The 19,170-nt window shown below is 63.8% G+C and overlaps 1 protein-coding gene and 1 long non-coding RNA gene across 3 annotated transcripts in view; one reads left to right on the top strand and one right to left on the bottom strand.

Moving 5' to 3' along the window:
* The window catches only part of GSN (gelsolin), a 41,387-nt gene extending 25,606 nt beyond the window's left edge, over positions 1–15,781 (bottom strand). Inside the window, exons 1-2 of one of the 2 annotated variants that reach the window (XM_072842597.1) lie at positions 15,711–15,781; positions 6,351–6,426 (exon numbers count right to left, since the gene is read on the bottom strand). The gene's annotated coding sequence lies outside the window, so the exon portion shown is untranslated. Of the gene's footprint in view, positions 1–6,350; positions 6,427–8,900; positions 9,032–15,710 lie in introns of those variants that run through there. The other variant, XM_072842598.1, reaches the window with a different exon arrangement.
* LOC140641980 (uncharacterized) lies at positions 2,820–11,277 on the top strand. The gene is made up of 2 exons (XR_012038603.1): positions 2,820–3,017; positions 4,096–11,277. It is a non-coding gene; the product is annotated as an uncharacterized lncRNA (long non-coding RNA).
* Positions 15,782–19,170: the final 3,389 nt, after the last annotated feature.

Genomic DNA, 19,170 nt, shown 5'->3' with positions numbered 1-19,170 from the left:
CACCCGTATCTCCCCTCGACCTCAACCTCGACCTCGACGCCCCTGCATGCGGAGCAGAGGGGGCTGGGGGCTCCAGCCAAGGCCCAGAGACCCAGGATGGTTGCTGGTGCCAGGGATGGAGAGGGGTCTCAGGAGGGGGCTCCCTGCCAGCACCCAAACAGCCTGCTTGGCCTGCAGCCCGTCTGCGAGTCTCCGGACACCCTGCCTGCCTCTGCTCTGCTCCCACTGCAGACGACAGGCGCTCGGGGTCTCCATCTGTCACTTAGCACCTGGAGACCTGGGGAAGGCGACCCGTCCTCTCTGAGCCCGTGTCCTGGGGCAGAGAGGGGCCAGGGGATCTCACAGGCTTGGCCAAACCTGGGATCAGTAGGGACACCCGGGGCTCAGCGGTTGGCGCCTGCCTTGGGCTCAGGGCATGACCCCGCGGTCCCGGGATCGAGTCCTGCATCGGGCTCCTGCAGGGAGCCTGCTTCTCCCTCTGCCTGTGTCTCTGCCTCTGTCTCTGTGTCGCTCATGAATAAGTAAACAACATCTTTTAAAAACGAAATCAAAGATTAAATAATATTTGTTATTGTTACTAATCCTTTCAATTTTAATAGTTTATTTTCTCTTAAGTCCCATCCCCTCTTAAACATAAGCAGAGGTATAACAGTGGAATGTTTTTGTTCCTTTCCCGGCTCAGAAAATAATCACAACCAGCTGGAAGAATGAACCAAGATCCCGGACACAAGCCCCAGTGTCTGGCCCACAGCTGGACCCCGGGCCGTCCGCCTTCTCCGCCCCCGCGTGCTCCCCGCGGCCCTGCCCAGCACCCCACCCCCCAGGTGGCTGGCGTCCTCCTGCAGGGCCTGGGCCTCTGGGGGCTTCGGAGGGGCCCCCCCGCCCAGGACAGCTTACAGAGGCCAGGCCCAGGCGCTCAGCCCACTCACCCCTGCTCCACTCACTCCCCTGCAGCCCATCCTCCCCTGCAGCCCTGCCCCTGCGGTCGCCCACCCTGCGCAGTCGAGTTCCCCACAGACGGTGCATCATCACTCACCCCAGACCCTCCCACAACCCCAGGGCAGGCTAAGCCCGGCCTGTAGGGCCCCCCAACGCTCCTTCAGCTCGTCCTGGGCCACCCCAACAAGCCCATGCAACGCCCCTGGACCACCTGGCCTCGCCTCTGCGCCTCAGTTTCCCCCCTCCAGAAGAGCGGGCTCCAGCCTCGGCTCCGCCTCTGCGTCTGCGAGACCCCGGCCACACCTTCCCCAGCCTCAGTCTCCCCAGCAGGCTGTTGGGACTTGCGTGCAGACCAGGGGGGAGCAGGCGGGGAGCCCCAGGAGCCCCAGGGCTCAGGACATGCTGGCCCCGAGCCACTGCAGCTGGCGTCTCTCTGCTTCTGGGCCCCCGCGGCGGCGGTGCCAGCTCTGTCCCCCAGCCTGGAATGCAGATCAGATGTGCTGGCAGCAGCAGCAGCAGCAGGGTTGGGGGGTGCAGAGGGCCAGGGGGAGGAGCGCACGGGAGGAGCGCGTGGGAGGGGGTCGGGGAGCAGGACTGAGGGCGGCTCAGAGGAGAATCATCCGGCTCTGGCCCAGCCCAGGCTGGTTGGCCTCTGAGGCCTGGCCCAGGCCCTGACCCCCGTCCCCACCCCCCCACCCCCGCCCCCTTGGCCGGGACACGCCCACTCGCTGGCTGCAGCCGGGCCTTTGTGGGCCTTTGTGAGTGGAGCTGTGTTGAGGCCCCAGGCACCAGGCACCGACACGGAAGCGGTCTCTCATGCTCAGGGGCCTGTCCCGCTGCTGGGTCTCCAGCCCTATAACCTGGAGCCACGTCCCGGCATCATGTACACTCTGCTGTCTGCGCCCAACACGGGCCCGGGCTCCTCATACCCTGCCCTGCATGTGGCCTGCGTCCTGGGGCTCGTGTCCTGGGGCTCAGGTCCTGGAGCTTGTGTCCTGGGGCCTGCATCCTAGGCTCCCATCCTGGGGCTCGCATCCTGGGGCTTGCATCCTGGGGCTCCCGTCCTGGGGCTCCAGTCCTGGGGCTCCTGTCCCCTGGGGTTCATGTCCTAGGGCTCACATCCTGGGGCTTGCATCCTGGGGCTCATGTCCTGGGGCTTGCGTCCTGGGGCTCCCATCCTGGGACTCTGGTTCTGGGGCCTGTGTCCTGGGGCTCCTGTCCTGGAGTTCCTGACCTGGGACTCCCGTCCTGGGGCCCACGTCCCAAGATCCTTACATCATGTTCCACGTACATGTCACATCTGCAGTTAGATACCTTCTGTCGCACTTGCCATCTTTTGAGATACCAAGTCCCGTCCCCTCAAAGTGTGGGCCCCAAACTTCGTGCTACGAGGTCCGGGACCAGGGCCCCTCCCTCCGTGACGTGTTCCGATCTGTGATTAAGGCAGGTTCCCAGCTGTTCCCCACGCAGCCCGAGAGGAGTCACCTGCGTTCTGGGCACCTCGGGAGCTTTGGCCCCGGACAGCAATGCCGTGGCGGCTCAGCTAAGGGGGGCTAAATGGCCTCAGAGCGGATGAGGGGTTCAACACTTCGCCTGGTGCAGGCAGAGTTACCACGACGTGTGTGGACCGCGCTCGTGCCAGGCGCTCCCGTCTGTCCCTCGTCCTGCGCAGCGCGGCCGGGGTCCCCAGGGCTGCTCACGGTGGGCGCCACGCGGTGGGAAGCAGGAAGCTGCCAGGACACGCTCTCCCCTGGCCCGTGGAGGGGAAACCCCGGGCTCCGAGGGCAAGGACCTGCGCAAGCCCTTCCCTCCTCGGGAGGGGACGGCAGGCAGGTGGGGGCCGGGAGCGCGGGGCTGCGTGAGGGGCCGTCCCCCAGCAGGCCTAGCCGTCAAGCAGCAGGACAAGCCAGGCCCAGGCGGGCCCCCTCCCGTCCGCTCCCCCGCCGCCCGCCTCCTCCTGGGCCTCGCCGCCCGTGACTCAGGCTGAGTCATCCTGTGACACCACAGAGGAAACTTCTTAGGAAAAACAATCGCAAACAAAGCGTCCCCTGATGCGGGGAACAGGATAGGCCCAGGAGGTAAGACAGGGAGGGGACAGGAGCAGGCTGCAGGTGGAGGCCGCTGGCCGGGGTGGGGCCCTGGGGAGGGCACGCGGCTGCTCTGCGCCTCAGTTTCCCCCAGAGGACGCCCCCCAGGCCGCAGAGAGGCTGAGGATGGGCCACGGCGCACGGTGGGGGTCTCCAGGCCTCGTCCCGTCGGCCGCGCTGCCCCAAGCGCGGTGGCCAGCGTGTGCCCATTCCATGGGCGGGGCCACCGAGGCTGGAGCAGCCACAGGGGGCGGGAGGGATGCCTGAGAGGAGCCGGGAGGGAAGAGCAAGGCCCAGGCTCCGAGCCGTGACCTGCGTGTGGAGGGACCAGGAATCCCCGTCCCTGTCCCCGACCCTGACCCGCAGGGGCAACGGGATGGGCCGGCGGCTGCCCTGGAGCGCGTCTCCCAGAGACCCTCGCCAGGCACCCCGGGTCAGGCGCCCGGGGGCAGGGCAGCCGTCGCACAGGCACTCGCGCCCCCGACGCAGCACCGTGAGGCCCCAAACTCCCTCAGGAGACTGTGGCTCCTGCGCTGACCCGTGGGGCGCTGCATGGGAGGGGGCCCTGGCCCGTGGCCCCTGCTGGGCGCCTCTGTCCCCTTCCTGCCACCTGCCCTCTGGGACCAGCGGCCACCTAGGCCTGGGCCCACCCGCCTCAATGTCCTAGGCCTTCCGGCCGGATGCTCCAGCAGCGTGTGGGGAGCCCCTCTCCCCAGGACGCCCTTCCCTGTTACCTCCCTGCTCAACCTGCAGCTTTTAATTCTCAGGATTACAAAGCAGAAGTGCAAGAGGGGCCCTGAACAGGTCCAGTCCTGCCGCCGACGGGCTGGGCGGCCTGAGGCAGCCGCTGTCTCTCTCTGGGCCCTGGAGTCCTCGCCATGGGGCTGATGGGAGGATTACACACGTGCGGCCGCAGAGGACCCCCCACGGGAGGTCGCGGCACGGACAGGCCACTGCCCACCGACGGGAATAAGCACAGCAGAGCCATCAGCCCACGCCAGCACCGGCTCAGGCCGCTCCCTCCCCGCGGTTAACCCTCCACAACCCTTCTTCACCCCCATTTTCACAGATGGGTAAACTGAGGCTGAGGCGTTAAGGGGCGTGACCAGCAAGTTCCCAGCTGGGCCAGAGGGACGCTTCGGGCTCAGACCCTGTGGCCCCCGGAGCCCAGGAGGCCCCACACGTGCTGCTGCAGGGAAATGGTGCTCGCGGCTCAGGGGGGCCGCCCAGGGGGACACCATCCAGCCGGGGACCCAGCCGGGCCGAGGGCGGACGGGAGAGTGTCCTCCTCTGCGCAGGTGGGTAGCAGTCTACGGTGTCCACCGGCCACGTGCCGTCCCCTCCGCCTCCCACCTGCTCTCAAACCCCTTTGTGCAAATCACTCCTCGACTCCAAACCCGTCCAGGTCCCCCCTGGCACCCAGGGCCGATGCCCAGCCCTCGGGCCTGCCACCGCCCAGCTCGCTCCTCAGCCCCCGCTCACCGCCCTAAGCAGTGGCTCCCGCGGCCTCGCCCACGACGCCCCTGCCTGAACCCCAGCACCCTCCGCCAGCCCCACCAGGACGCGAGCAGGGATGCCCTCCTGGCTCCTGGGCCTCGGCCACGTCCCGCCTGGAGCCTCAAGGACTCCACACTGTGGCAGAGCCGGGATCACAGCCTCCAGATCTGGGGACAGGACAGGCTCCTCCCAGGGGCTCCCCTGCTCCAGGGCTCGGGCTCTGGGACCTTCCCCATCTGCAGCCTCATCCACGCTGCTCCCTCCACCCGGGGGCGTCCTCCCCAGCTTGGCAGGTCCCGGCTTTCCCAGGGAGGCCCGAGGCCTGCGTCTGGACGAGGTGCCACCACGAGCCCCCTGTGCTCCCCTAACCCTGGCCCCGGGGTCTCAGCTGGGGAAGGCGGGGTCTGGCTTCTGGAGACCCAGCACGAGGGGCGGGGAGTCCTGCACTCGGCCCACTGCGGCACCAGCCTCCCCACGCACCCGCGACTCACCAAATGAGCAAAGGAACAAGCGCAGCTACGTGCGGGGCTCAAGGCCGGACGGTGGTGAGAACCCTGTGACCCGGGCCCTGCGATCAGAGGAGGGGGCAATGCACGGAGCGGCCGGCCCCCCAGGGGCCACAGGGACAGAGGCCTTGGGAAGGAGAGGACGCCGCTGCTCCCGGGGGGCCTGGCGGAAGCCGAGCCCGGCAGGGGTGGGCATGAGGCGGGCACCCTCCAGGGGCCCAGGGCGGGGGCAGAGCTGAGCCAACGGCCCTGCGGGGTCTGCAGAGGTGGGGAGGACGGAAGGCAGGGCCCGGTCACTGTTGCCAACACGGTCTTTGGTGACGGGTCGCTTTGAGGCAAGTCAGCTCTGGGGGCCGTCGGGGCTCAGACCCGAGAGCAGGAGCATCAGAGCCAAGAGCAGCCCTGGGCCCCTGCTTGGCCCTTTGGCAAGCAGTGGGTGCCCACCTGCACCTGGCCGGCCTGCTAGGGGTCCCGGGGTTCGCACACGGGGCGTCAGAAGGGCCTGCAGCTGAGCCCTGGGGAGGAGGACGGGCTCCGCGAGAGCCACCCCGAAAGCCGGCTGGGCCGCGGCCTGCAAGGCCACACCGCAGTCCCCGGCCCCTTCCCCTGTCAGCCCCTCCAGGGTGAGGTCACCAGCTGCGGGGCGGGGGGGGGGGGGTCCCAGCCACTCACATTTGCTGTTAGACATGCACCTGGCCCCGGCCCGGGACGCTGGTTCTCCCCCTGGAAGCGGCCCCTCCCGCCTCTCCGCTCCACACTCCTGAGCATCTACAGGCTCATCCAGTCCTCACGATGACCCCGTTAGAGGAAGGGGGGAGACCCTGACGCCCACTGCATAGGCACCCCTGACACCCACCCTGGGCCATGAAGCGGGTCTCGCGCTTCCAGCCCAGACGGCAGCACCCACGCCCTGCACCCCTGCACGGAGCCCCCATGCGGGTCGCCCGTGACTGATCGTCAGGCGAGCGTGACTCATCCAGCTGCCCCGTGACTCTCAGGCTCGCAGGGCGGGGACTCCTCCCCTGGTCAACAAGCCCGGAGACGTCCTTGCACCTCCGGGATCCACCTCTCGCAGAAGAGCCAACAGAGGCATCGAGAGGGAAAGAGGTTCAGCAGCCACAGCAGGTGGGCGGGGGGGGGCACCCAGGATCCCCTGCCCGACCCCCTGGCCAGGGAGGGCGCCGAGCAGGGAGGCCACAGGCAGGGACACCGAGCTTCGCAGCTGGGGGAACTGCGGGGACCTCCTCCGAATCCGCCTCCCCGTGCCCGGTGACCCCGGGCGCCCGGACTGGTTCAGGACTGGGGCGTCCGCTGCACCTACCTGCAGGGCTGCGGGGGGCAGGGCTGCTCGGAGAGGCGCTGGGACGGGCGGGCTCGCGCTGGGTCAGCAGCACCACCTGTAACAACGGCCAAGAATCTCAGGGTTAGGCGCTCAAGGTCATCTGCCCCAATCCCCAGGTGGGGCGTCAGGCTTGAGGTCCCGGGTCCTGGGGTCCCAGCGGGCAGCCTGCTGCCCCCACCCCTTCTGCCCCTGCTCGCTCTCTCGCTGTCAAATAAATATATATATATATATCCTTAAAAATCCCCCTTGGTGCTCGCACTCACGCCTGCACCCCCCCACCGTGGTCCCAGGGCCTCAACTTGCCACCTCAGGCAATGGGCGCTCGCTCCCTGCTGGTGGGCTAGGCTCGCCCCTCGGGTCCCGCCTCCACCCGCGCACGTCCCCCAGCACAGGCCTGTCGCCCTGCTTGCCCGCAGCTCCTTAGGCAGGAAGACGGTGCCTTGGGCCCCCCAGGTCTTCCACAAGCCGTATCCCCGCTGTCCTCCAGCCCAGACCGGGCGTCAGCTCCCCCCTCGCCCCCTCATCAGCTCCGGATGAACCCTCCCCTACAGACGGCACCAGACCCGACGTCCGGCACTGAGGCGAGCTCCGTCCCGGGCAGGGCAAGCAGAGCTCTCACCTCCATCATTCCAGACCTCATGCCTCTACTCATCCCGCCCAGAATCCCACCGCGTGTAAGGCAACCGCAGTGCGAGTCTGAATCCAGCTCACGGTCAACGTCGGAGCTGCGATCAGGACTCTGGGATGGGACCAAAAGACCCCGTCGCTTAACCACCTGCAGAAGGTGGTCGGGTCGCTCCCCTCTGTCTCGGGCGCGTCCTCTGAGAGCCAGATGCAGGGCGTCGAGAGGGCGACACGAGCCACGCCCAGGGCGCCAGCCAGGGTGCATGTTCGCTCTGGTTATGAACTGGGTCCCGAGCCTTTTCCCAGAAAGCACGCTCTTCTCACGCTGTGCTTGGGCAGCCCGGGGACGCGGGCTGGTGGCGCGCGGTGTCCCCACTCGTGCCCCAGCCGAGCCCCCGGGAGGACCGGGTTATCCCAGGGGCCCCTCTCCACGGGCGGTGAGCTCCCCCGCCTCCAGGGACAGCTGGCCCGGCCGCCAGCCCAGGGCCCCGTCACCCACCCTGGGGGCTCCCGCCCCAAGCAGCTTCTCCCAGCCCCGGAGGGTCCAGCAGCCCGCGCAGCCCTGGCGGCCCAGTCCCCCCGGTACCCCCCGGTCCCCCCGGTCCCCCGGGTCCACACACAGATGGGCCCCGCCCCGCCGAGGGCCAGCAGCCCCACGTTGCCACCGTGAGTCGGGGAGCGGCCCGGGGTGGAGCAGGGGCCCCGGGGGATGTGCAGCTCGCCCACAGGCACTGCTGTCCGCGCCACCTGGGCCTTCCCCACAGACGCCCGCCTGGCACGTCCCGCTCCCCGGGACAGCAGCGCAGAGCTGGGCTGGTCGTGACCCTCCACTGCTCACTGTGCGGGGACAGGCCAGCCTCCTCTTCCTCGCTGCCTCTCCCGGGCGCAGTGTGCTCCTTCCCCAGTGCTCGCCATCCCAGCACCTGCTCCCTGCTCGGCCCCTGCCCGCCGTCGCTCAGCCCCCAACACCCTGGGCCCTGTCCCGCCCTCACGGTCCTGCTCAGACGCACCCTCTGGAGCCCACATCCGGGTCCAGGTACCACCGCCTGCCACGTGGGTGACCCCGGAGCCCCCACCTGCTAAGTGGTCCTGTCCGCCCCCTTCCCCGGTGCAAGCCCAGACACATCCCTCCCCTGCTCACGCTCCACCACGTTCTCGGAGAGCCCCGTGGTTAAGGTCCAAGACCCTCAGCGGACTTCGTGTCCTCCGTGGTCTTGGGTGCGGGTCCCTGGCGCTTCAGCCCCCCCAGGTCCCGTCGCCCACCCATACACCTCCAAGCTCCAGCCCCCGGAGCTGCCCCCTCAGCACGCAGGAAATCTTGGCCCAGTCCCCTCTGTTCTAGAACTCTCTCCCTTCCCCAGTCTTCATTTCTCCTCCTCATGACCAAGCCCCGTTTCCTCCAGGAAGTTTGCTCCAAGCTCCCCTCCCGTGAGGGTGAGCTCCTCGGGGCTCCCAAGGGCCTTCCCCATCACCCCGCATTGCGTCGGCCTCCCGGTGAGCCTCCCCCATTGGATTAACATCTGCTCCCAGGGATCCCGGCACCTCGCCAGGGCTGGGACCCCGCCGCTCAAGAGTCACCGGAGGGAGAAGCCAGGGAGTCACATGCGTGCACAGGTGTGCACACGGACTCACAGCACAGGCTCCCAGGGACGCCTGCGGGCGCAGCTGCTGCCGCCCACGGGCAAAGAACAGCATTACACGCTTCCAGGCTGCGCACCAGGAGCCCCAGCTGCAAACTGGGCTGGGTTTAGAATTAACTGCCCCCGATTCCAAGCTGCTGTGTCCTCCATCCTGGGCCTTCTGGCTGCAGCAACTTAAAAACAGAGTCCGCAGACCACTGACCCCGGCCCACGGCCCGCATGCTCTGGAGGGAGCCCCGAAGACAGGGTTCCTTCCCGCACTCACCAGCCGGGGCTGGGCCGCTGGCGCCTGTGGAACGAATTACATCCTGTTAGAGCCTCCCTCCCTCGGACGACCGGGCTGGCCTCTGTGCTGCTGCTGACCTTGCGCAAGTCCCCAGGAACCCGTGTAGGTGCCCGGGGCGGGGCTGAAGCCACAGGCGCTTTCCTCCAGGAAGACTGTTGCCAGCACGTTGGGAGGACTTTCCGATTGGGGGCGGGGGGACATGAAACCTGTCCAGCAATCCCGGGAGGGCTCATGTGGCTGCCCCAGAGGCAGTGGTGGCTTCCTGGGCACCCACCAGCAGTAAACTCCTCATGCCTCCTCCTCATAGCACTGCCGGGCAGACATCACTGTTCCCACTCTGTGAAGCAAGGACCAAGCGCAGAGGGGAGAAGCAATGTGCTCAGCAGCACACAACCGAGGTGTCGGCACGGTCCCCCCGAGTCAGGCTGCCTCCCCCCATCCTGGCCCCGCTGGGCCTCACGCAGCGAGCCTAGGTCTCTTGCAGAGAGAAAAACTCAAAGCTGTGGTTCCTCTGGATCAGGGGTCTGCAGAATTTTACTGTAAAGGGTGAGCTGGTAGATACATCAGGCTTTGCAGGCCCTGTACCTCGTCTCGTGCATATTCCTCCTTCTTTGCTTTTAGATTTGGGTTTTTGCTTGGTTGGTGTTGGGTTTTTTTGTTTTGTTTTGTTTTGTTTTTACGGCCTTTTAACAATGTAAAGACCATTCTTGGCTCAGAGGCATAAAAAACCTGCTGAGGCCTCCTGAGGTCTCCTACGGAGAGGAGAGAAGAATGTCCACAATCTTAAGTATAAAAACTTGTGGTGGGAACGTTTGAGGTGAATGTGAGGTCCTTTAGCTGCTTCTCCGGCTTCAGACGCCTTCCTGCCGAGTCGCTCTCTAAAGAAGGGCCCGACCTCGCTCTGCAATTAGGCAGCAAAATATTTCAAGGGCTGTTCAGATTCTAGAAACTCGCAGCTGCGGACTAAACATTCTGACTCTGCGTAGGGAACAGGGGGAGGCAAATACGACGGGTGGAGAGAGCCTCTAGGGTAAGACCTTAAGACAGGAGGCCCCAGTCTGGACCCTTCGCAAGGGACTTAGAATCGTGCTCTGCAGAGTGTGGTCCCTGGGCCGGCAACTTCTGCGTCACCTGGGACTCTCACTAGAAATGCAGAGCCTCAGGCCCCACCCCAGACCTACTGACCCCAGAATCTGCATTTTTACAAAATCCCCAGGTGATTCATGTTCACGAGAAGTTTGAGATCTGCTGGAACATCGCTCCTGTCCAACTGCGGTATCGCTGAGCGAGAGGGTTTAAAGACATCTTTCTTGACGTCGCAGAATTACGGGGCCTCAAAAAGCACCCCGTTTGACCAAGACCCGCCACTGGACCCTGAAATCCAACCTTCAACTGGTGGAAAAGTAGAAATAGGGGAACCAGGGAAGGTGCCGTTTCCCATTTCATAGTTGGGGGAAACCAGTCAGAGAAGGAAACGGCTTTCCTGAGACAACGCCGCCAAGGAAAGCTGGAGTCTGACCCTGGGCGAGTTGCTTCATCTTCCCAGGCCTTGGTTTTACTAACTGCACTCGTTTTGGGTTTAAATGAGAACTTCTGACATCTCCCAAGAGCTGGAGTAGCAACCAGAGGACTCGCCTGTGCTTGTGGACACGCCAGGCCTGCATATCCCAGGTCGTGAAGTGAGGGGTGGGGCCGGGCGATTCCAGGGTCTGGGCGTAAAAGCTGGAATCTGGAAAAAGGCCGGTGGGGAGAGGAGCCCTCGGGGGATGGTCACGGCCACGGCACCTGGGCAGAGCAGCGCCCTGGCTTAAGCTCAAGGTCTCATGGCAAGTCCTGAGCAGGGACCAGACATGACAACAGGCTTCCCCCGGCTTCTTCAGCGGGGCCCACAGACATTACCCCTCCTGATGCCCAACTCCGCACTTGTATTTGCTGAACAAATGAATGAAGTACGAGGTCCCGGGGAGACGGTCCCTGAGCCTCCCAATGAGGCAGCGAGAACTTTGACAACCAGCTCCCTCCGTTCCACCCGCAAGGCTGCGAGGGCCTTCGGAGCGGCAAGCTGGCAAAGTGCAGCCAGAGCCGTGAGACCCGAAGCGTTGAGCCAGTAACTCCATTTCTTCGGCCCTCTTTTAGGAAATAACGAGAGAAGCCTAATTTATACACCAGGCTGTTCATTGCAGGATGTTTATACGCAGCCTAAACGCCTAATGAGGGAGGAGTGGCGAACCAAGGCCTATCCCCACTTGGCTATGACAGAGGGATGGGAAAGCAGGTTGGCATATAGCGTGTTCATAAAAAAAAAAAAAAAAAGACTTGTTTTTTACAAATAAAATGCATTATTTCATTTCTTTAATCCCCCAGACTATTGAAATGCAAGATTTTAAATAGAAATAGACATTATCTAATTAGAGGTTCCTTCTCAAACTCTTGTAAAAATTAAATTTACAGTCTTTAATAACATGAGAAAATATTTATGTTATGTCATAACGTCAAAAAAAAGGCAGCCCCAGTGGCTCAGCGGTTTAGTGCCACCTTCAGCCCAGGGCGTGATCCTGGAGTCCCGGGATCGAGTCCTGCATCGGGCTCCCTGCATGGAGCCTGCTTCTCCCTCTGCCTGTGTCTCTGCCTCTCTCTATCTCTCTCTCTCTCTCTCTCTCTCTCTCTGCGTGTCTCTCGTGAATAAATAAATAAAATCTTAAAAAAAAATAACGTCAAAAAAAAAGTCAGAATAGAAAAATTATAAATGTGGTATGATCACAATTACATAGGGGTAAAAAAAAAAATGTGCTGGAAATATCAGGAAGGAAATGCTCCCAAATGTTAGCAGCGATTATCTCACACTGGCATAATTATGGACAGTTTTTATTTTTTTTATTTTCTAGATGTCCTTTATCATAAGGATTTGTTATAATTAGAAAAGGAAAGAGGAAAAAAAAAAAAAAAAACCTGGGAGGAAGGGAGGAGAAGCACCTTCCCAGGGGCGTGCCACCCGTACCACTTCGCCACTCCCCAAAAGTCAACCCGGTAGTTCCCGAGGCCCGAGGGCCCGGCCTCCGCCTGGGAAAGGAGAAGGCGGCCCGGCCCCACCCTGCAGGCCCACAGACACAGTCCGGCTTTTGCTTGACAAATGAGCCAGACCCAGGTGAGATCCTTGTGGAGGCCGGAGGTAACCACGCTATTGTTCAATCAGTTTTGCAAGATAAGTGACACCACCGCCACCTCCACCCGTGTGACCCCTTCATCCGGGTTCCCTGAGACGCTAGGGCTGGCCCCTGTTCGGGAGCCCCGGGGAGAGCGGGTTTCAGGGATGCTGTGAGCCCGCAGCCTGAGCACTGAGCGCAGGGGCCCAGGGGGTGCAACAGGCAGGCAGGGCCACAGGGGGCCTAGGAAGGAACAGAAGCGTCACTTGGGCCCTGGGAGCTCACGGCTCCAGGCGTCACCTGCCTCATCCACAAACTGGGGCCCCTCAGGACATCCTCGGGCCTCTTTCGAGGCTCCAAAAAGGCGAACGAGCCCATCTGTCTAGGCCGAGCCTCCATTCCCATCGGTATATGGAGCCCACAGCTCCTGCGTGGCACGGCCGCGGGCCGGGGAGCGCACGGGCAGGCATGCTCCCTGCCGTGATTCTCGCTGCTTCTAGAACACGGAAGAAGGCACATCAAGGAGCAGAAGGCCCCGGCTTCCTCTGCAGCAGGGGGCAAACAATTCGGGCCGCAGAGAGCTGAGTGGGCGCAGCGGCTGCTGCCGTGCAAGTCACCCGTAAGGATGGCCGTGGGCTCAGCCTGAGGTCACGCCGTGTCCGGGCGCCCAGCCCTCGGGCTCCAAGGCCGGCGGAGGTGGAAAGCCCAGCGCTCCTGCCCAGGCCTCCGTGCACGGTGACGCCGCGGCCCAGAGCAGGACACCCGCGTCACCCAGTACCGTGTCTGTGGCCAAACCGAGCCCCGAGCCTTGCCCACCACGCCCACCGCTCCTCAAACTGCTGCTGTGGCCGTGGGGCAGGGCAGGGGGCGGGGAGGGCAGGAAGGGGGGAGGCCCGGGTTGGGGTGGGACCCAGGCCTGCATCCCTAAGCATCCCTAAGCACACAAACCACATCAGGCTGAAATAGGACACACGCCCACTCAGCCGACAGGGAGGGCCTAGCCAGGCTCTCCCCCTGCCCTCCCCTCCCCCGGTGGTGGGGACAGAGGCCCTGGCTGGGACCCCACGTCACTGAGCGACCCAGTGCAGGGCATCCAGTGCCCCCGTGGCCCCGATCCCCTGGAGCAGGGAAGTTGGGGCTCGCAGGAGGCCTCCCGCTGCAGGGCCGGCGCCCCCCGCACAGAACACACGGAAAACCCACAGTCGTGGGGCGTCAGGGCCTCAGGGGCCTGTGGGGCCCGCGCCATCCCCTGGCCGTCCCCTTGCCAGTGGAAGCCACCCGTGGTTCAGACTCGGGTGCCTGGATCTGGTCCGTGGAGGGGAAGGGGGGTGCCTACCTCGGCGACATGGCGAGGAGTCAAGGGGACGTCAGTGTCCCCCGGTTATACGTGTGCTAAAGGGCGGCTTTGGGAATTATGGTCCTGGCAACAGCAGCACCCGGTTTACGGACGGAACCCGAGGCCCCGAGCCCAGACTGGCCGAAGCCACTCAGCAGAGCTAAGGCTGAGCCCGCGCCCGGCGGACCCAGAGGCCGTGGTAAGACTGTAGCTGCTGGAAAGGCCAGAGATCGTGGGCTCAGCAAGGGAGGGCAGACCACGCGGAGGTCACCTCAGTGATCTGCCCCCACCGGTGTGCAGCCCGACGGGGGGGCTCGAACTCACAACCCGAGGGCAAGGCCTGCGCTGAGACCAACACCCCGGAGCTCACCGGCAGAGCCCCCAGGAGCCCCTGCCTGGCAGCTGGTCAGGAAGGACGCACACCCCACAGCAGGGCAAGGGCCTCAGGCCTGGGGTGTCAGAGCAGCACCCAGCACCCAGCACCCAGCATCCGCTCCGACTGCTAATGTGCTCCCTCCGGGGAAAGGGGAGGGCCTGCAGCCTTGGGCTTCATGTTACACCCTTCTCCACGTCTGAAGCCTCGAACGTTTTTTTTTTTCCACTTTAAAAATAACAAGAAAGAAAAAAAGCCAACACCGCAAACCTCAGAGGCACTCAGCAGCCTTACCCAGTTGCTACGGGCCTGTGCTCTGCTTTTAGAAGTTTATAGCAGGTTCTAGGCCTCTGGGCGCTTCTGGAATCTGCAACTCGGATCCCTCCTGGGGGTGCTGCTCTGCCTCGGGCCTGTACTGTGGCTTGGACCATGCAGCACCCTCCTGAGAGGCCCCTGCCTCTGTTTGCCCTTTGAATGCATCCCCTGAATGCATCCCCTCCATCAGCCACCAGACTCGTGAGTCTTTACTGTTGTTCTCAAAACCTTCCTCAGCTCCTCACTGCCTTCAGGATAAAGTCCAAACCCCTAGTTCACGATCTTCATTTACAGTTTCAACTCCCACAACTGCACCCATTGCCGCTCCAGCCATGGACTGCTCAGGAAACCCCAGTACCTTTGCACAAACTGTCCCTGTGTCTCAGAATGTGTTTTCCTCCGGCTGCTTTAGCTCCTGGGAACCTTTCGCTCATTTCTGAGGCCCGGGTTGCCCAGACAGACTCAGTCACCCCTTTACAGGTTGAAATTACTCTCACAATTGAACGATTATGTCAAGCACTATGGATGGGAAGTATCTTGAGGGCCGAGTTTTGTCCTCCTCAGGGCTTTTGGGCTCTCACCGGGCAAGGCACAGAACACAGGCCCAGGGAAGTGTTGAACTGAATGGAGGAAGGAGGGAAGGAAGGAAATACCTTGTGAGGCAAACCCTACAGCATCCCCGCTCCCCCCCTCTCCCCTCCCCTCCCCTACACCCTGGGAGCTGCCCGCTTTCCTAGGTGCTTTCCTAGGTTCCTGCTAGTCCATAATAAAAAAAGGCTGTAAAATTCTGGAGTAAAGTTTCCTTCCCTGATTCACACACAAACTTTCTTGGCCGGTGCCAACCCAAGCTCCCGGGCTGTTTACAGTTTCCCCGGCATTTATAAATAGAAGGCCTCAGAAAGGAAGGGGGGTTTCGGGGGAGCTGGGTGCCGTCCCGCATCCCATCCCTCCTCGCTCCAAGCCCGTCCCCCCAACATCCCCAGGAAGCGCCGCCCCGCACCCCAGGTGTGTGGGGGCGAAGGGGAGCGGATGCGAGAAAGAGGGAAAAGCCCCGCAGGTGGGGGGTCGGGCCGGGCTGCCCAGGACCGCCCTGACCCCGGGGCTCCTGGGGGGCGGGTGCTGAGGGCCGCGGCCGCTCTGGCGGGGAGGAAGGGGCTGCGCCTGGGCAGGTGCGGACGAGCCCCCCCTCCCCCCGCGGCGCCCAGAGGCCCGGGGTCCCTGCTCGGTGCTCGGTGCTCGGTGCTCGGTGCTGGGGGGGGGGGGCTGCGGTCACGGCCACGCGCTCGGGGCCTCAGGGAGAGCCGGGAGGGAGCGGGGGGCAGGGGCAGGGGCGGGGGGGGAGGGGAGGGGTCGGCGGGTCCGGGTCCGAGCGTCCGCGCCCCGGGCCGGCGAGGGGAGGTCCGGGCGGGCATCGCGCGTGGGGCCGGGTCGGGGCGGCCGGGGACCCCGCTCCCTCCTCCCTCCCTCCTCCCTCCTCCCTCCTCCCTCCTCCCTCCCTCCGCGGCGGGGCCAGCGCCAGCTCCGGAGCCCGCACCCGGGGCGCCCCCGCCCCCGCCCCCGCCGACCCCGCGGCCCCGGAGCCCCAGCACGTCCGCGGCCGCCCCTCCCCGCCCCTCCCCTACCTGCGGCCGGAGCTGGCGACGGGGCTGCGGGGTCCGGCGGCGCGGACGGTTCCGGGCGGGCGGGGGCTCCCGGGGGCGGGGCGGGGCGGGGCGGGGCGGGGCGGCCCTCGGGGCGGGGAGGAGGGCGGGGAGGGGGGAGGAGGGCGGGGAGGAGGAGGAGGGCGGGCCGGGGAGGGCGGGGGAGGGGGGAAGGGGAGGGAGGCGGGGGGGGGGGGCACCGGGGCACCCAGCCCAGGGAGCCCAGGAGGGAGACCGCGGAAGGGGAGGCGCCAGCGGCGAGACCCCCTGGACGAAGGGAGGGAGACCGTGTCCCCGCCCCAGTAGAAAGGGAGAACGCGAGATGCCAAGCGCACCCCTGTCCTGTCCTTCAAACGGGACCTCGAGGAAAAGAAAGCGCCCTGAGGTCCTGGAGTGGACACGCCCTGCGGGGAGCTCCTGACCAGCAGCCGCAGCTCCGGGCCCGCGGCCACAGCAGTGTCCTGACCCCCCCACCCCATGGGTCGCCGATGCCCTGGGCCCCGGGAAGGCTCTGCACCCGCAGGTGCTGTGGACTCTCCACCCACGGAGCTGTCACCAGTGTGACGCAGACATTATCTTAGGTGATTGAGAAAATCCACCTTATCAAAATAGACGAGCACACAGTGGCTTTTAAACAAAGTAGTGTTTTCTTCATCTCAGCAGTATCTCAGGTGCATCTGAGAAACAGCCCGAGCAATGGCTCCGATGGCACCGGGCGGGACACTGGCCCAGCAGCTCAGCAGCCGGGCAGCCTGGCCTCCTGCAGTCGCTGAGACTCACCCAGCAGGCCACTGGACCAGATCACTCCAGCCTGGACCAGATCACTCCCACCTGGACCAGATCACTGCCACCTGGACCAGATCACTCCAGCCTGGACCAGATCACTCCAGCCTGGACCACATCACTCTGGCCTGGACCAGATCACTCCCACCTGGACCAGATCACTCCAGCCTGGACCACATCACTCCCACGCGGACCAGATCACTCCCACACAGACCAGATCACTCCCACCTGGACCACATCACTCCGGCCTGGACCAGGTCACTCCCACCTGGACCAGATCACTGCCACCTGGACCACATCACTCCGGCCTGGACCAGATCACTCCCACCTGGACCAGATCACTCCAGCCTGGACCACATCACTCCAGCCTGGACCAGATCACTCCCACCTGGACCAGATCACTCCAGCCTGGACCAGATCACTCTCGCCCAGACCAGATCGCTCCCACCTGGACCAGATCACTCCTGCCCAGACCAGGTCACTCTTGCGTGGACCAGATCACTACCGCCTGGACCAGATCATTCCCACCCAGACCAGATCACTCTGCCTGGACCAAATCACTCCAGCCTGGACCAGATCACTGTCGCCCAGACCAGATCACTCCCACCTGGCTGCGGGGCTCGGCTCCCGGGAATCTCCCCTCACTAGGATGCACCAGGTCAGATGGCCAGTTCTGGGGACCAGAGCGGACCGACCAAGAACACATACTCACTCCCTGGGGTTTGTTTGTCCCACCGAGCAGCAGCCCCGGAGCCACAGCACCTGGGAGACCCCAGCTCCCTCCTCCCCCACCCCCCTCGCCCCTTCTGTGTCTCTAATAGTTACAGTCAAGCTGTGACCTGAATCTGCATCTCCGTGGAACTGGAGGGTACTGGACTGAGGTGGAGGAGGTGTTAGAGGGCATCTGGCCCAAGCCCTCGCTGTAGACCTGGGGAGACTGAGGCCAGCGGAGCACAGCTTCACGCACAGAGCCCTGTGCCGGCCCCACTTGGTACTGGAGAAGCATGTGCGCGTGGGCTGCCACCAAAAATAAGGGAAAATGATGAGGATGACGACGACGACCATAAGCAGGTACTTGTACTGGAGGGCCGAGCAACTTCTAGTGCTTTGCGCTGCGACTCCACAGCTGGCCAGGATAGATAGATCTTGGCCTGGCCGGCTAGTCAGGGAGGGCCCAGGTGGCCTCGCGTGGGTGCTAACAAGTCCCCTGTGCCTTGGTGTCTTATTCTCATCTTTCCAGACTCCTGTTTGTACCCCCCTCCCCGCTGGCTCTGGGCATCTGTAAGGCCTTTCTGCTCTGGATCCTCACCTTCAGAGTGGATGTCCTCTGTCCTGGAGCACATGGATCCCCTCTCAAGGAAGGACTTTGATGGATCCTTTTGCCAGAAGACCACCTCCCCACCACCTCCCCCAGGAGTGAGGCCACACCCAGATAATTTGGGGGTGTTGCTTCCCTTTGTGAGCATGCCTCTTCCCACTCACAGGAGTGGGGCCTCACGTGGCACCTGTGTTGGTACCATAACCCCCACCCCACCCCCAAAACAGTTGACAGTATCAGGGATGGACACCGAAACCAAGCAGAATTCGGAAATAAAGTTTGGGACATGATGACCATGGTTAATTCACTGGGCCTGTGAGGACTGGCCGCCTGTGAAGGCTAAGACCACCATCTGGAGGTGACCACCTTCCACAGAGAACGCCCGTGGGACCTTCGTTAAATGGGGTGACGGATGTGGGCAAATGAGTGCCGAGAAACTCAGAGAGCAGGATGGACTGGCCAGGGAAGAACTCAAGAACTCGAGGTGCCCTAGGGCTCTAGGATGCTGCCCTTCCTGAAGCTCGCCTCGGGAAAAGAAGCTATCAGGGCGAGCGTCTAGGGAGCCTGGAGTCCCCTACAGCGGGTTCCCAGAGCAGAGCGCAAGTCAGGATGTGTGCGAGGATGCGCTGACGTGGGGCTCTTGGGGACCCTGCACACCCCGCAGAGCCCTCGGGGCAGGGGTGCAGCCGCCCGGGGGGAGTGCAGAGGCGGGCCTGAGCACCGGGGTGACTCCATCTCCTGTCTCTACGCATCTCTCGTTATCCTGCCTCAAAATGGGACAAGCGTGTCTGCTTCCCGCCAGATGGCCCTTACCATGGGGCTGGGTGACCGTCCGTGGCCCCCGGCTGACCTGGGTCAGACGCCTACCCCTCACCCAGTGACTGTGGCCAGAGAGACAGGGTCATATTGCACACACCTGGCTGCTCCCACATAACCTGTAGCTGGAGAGCAGGGGGGGGGGGAGGGAGGGGAGGGAGGGGAGAGAGGAGAGAGAGGGGAGGGAGGGGGAGGCAGGGGAGGCAGTGCCACGTGGCCACAGGAAGGCTGAGACAGGTGAGGACAGCGTCCTCTTCTGCTCCAGGCACAAAGGAGCAAAGGTGTGGAGGCTGGAGGAGGATGAGCCGGGAGGAGGGAGGAGGAAGGAGTCTGGTCCGGCAGGGGGGGCCACGGCTGCTTCCCCCCCCCCCCAGCTGCCTGTCCGCGACTGGCCTGGTGTCGATAAAAACTAAACTTAAAATTATAACTGAGGGGGACACTTGATGGGATGAGCACTGGGTGTTATTCTGTATGTTGGTAAATTGAACACCAATAAAAATTATCTTATTAAAAAAAAAATTATAA

Source organism: Canis lupus, chromosome 10, assembly GCF_048164855.1.
Source record: "Canis lupus baileyi chromosome 10, mCanLup2.hap1, whole genome shotgun sequence".
NCBI lineage: Eukaryota > Metazoa > Chordata > Mammalia > Carnivora > Canidae > Canis > Canis lupus.
This window is presented reverse-complemented; position numbering and strand designations above follow the sequence as displayed.